General features: G+C 36.5%; 1 pseudogene; it reads right to left on the bottom strand.

Annotated features, from left to right (window-relative positions):
* Positions 1-648: 648 nt before the first annotated feature.
* Positions 649-748, bottom strand: LOC123388388 (annotated as a pseudogene).
* Between the last annotated feature and the right edge of the window lie 348 nt (positions 749-1,096).

The raw sequence follows: 1,096 nt of genomic DNA, 5'->3' as shown, positions 1-1,096 counted from the left end.
TTCTGCCTACCTGTGATCTCACTCTGTCAAATAAATAAATAAAATCTTTAGAAAAAAAATTAAAAAACTATTTTCTTTACTTTTTATTCTTTGCTGAGTTCTCTAAGCTCATTTCTGAGTTTTTCTATTTATGATATAGAGCAGATTCTGCTTATCTGTGCAGAATCTGTTCCACCAAACCCTACATACATTTTTCCCTATACGAACATACCTATGGTAAAGTTTAATTTATAAATTAGGCACAATAAGGGATTAGTAACAATAATAATGAAATAGAACAGTTATGACAATATGCTGTAAGGAAATGTGGTTTCTCTCTCAAAATATTGGACTGTACTCCCCCGTCTTATGACAATGATGTGAGATAAAATGCGCACATGATGAGATGAAGTGAGGTGAGTAGTGTCGGTGTTGTGATGCAATGTTAGGAGGCTACGGACCTTCCGATGATATGCCAGGAGGCGGATCACCTGCTTCCCCACCGCAGGTGACTTCCAAGTAACTGAAACCACGGACAGCAAAACTGTGAATAAGGGAAGACTAAAGTATTTTGTTTTTTCATGTCTTGTAACATTTTCTTAATATCTTTTAGTTATTTTGAAATAGCAGACCACCAGGGGTTTTTTTGTGGGTTTTTTGTTGTTGTTTTTAAGTATGGAATGCTTCGCGAAGTGCATGTCAGCCTCATGCAGGAGCCATGCTGATTTTCTTTGTATGTCATTCCAGTTGTGGTATATCTGATGCTCAGCCTCACTTAGGGGAGCACAGTAGGTCACAGTTTTGATCTGTATCATGGGTATGTCTTTATGGCATAGAAACAAGTTATTCTACTTCTTTTTCTCTTCTTATTATAATAATTTTGCATGGGATTTGACCTTCATACTTGTTATTTTTATATAAAAATGGTTTTCCTGGACATCTACACTAAGCAAGGCACAGGAAACCTTCTCTAACATCACAGAGTTCCCTCTTTAGTTTTCTTTTTTTGTATGGGTCTCAATAATAGAGTGGTTTGTTTTCTGAGCTTTTCCTGGTTCTATTGCAAAACCCCACTTCAGTCTGAACCTTCCCTTTTCTTCATTTCTGCTGTCTCTAT

The sequence above is a fragment of the Mustela putorius genome, unplaced genomic scaffold, assembly GCF_011764305.1.
Source record: "Mustela putorius furo isolate JIRA1106 unplaced genomic scaffold, ASM1176430v1.1 tig00003898_pilon_pilon_pilon, whole genome shotgun sequence".
Lineage (NCBI taxonomy): Eukaryota > Metazoa > Chordata > Mammalia > Carnivora > Mustelidae > Mustela > Mustela putorius.
Note: the sequence above shows the minus strand (reverse complement) of the source record. Positions and strands in the feature narration are given on the sequence as shown.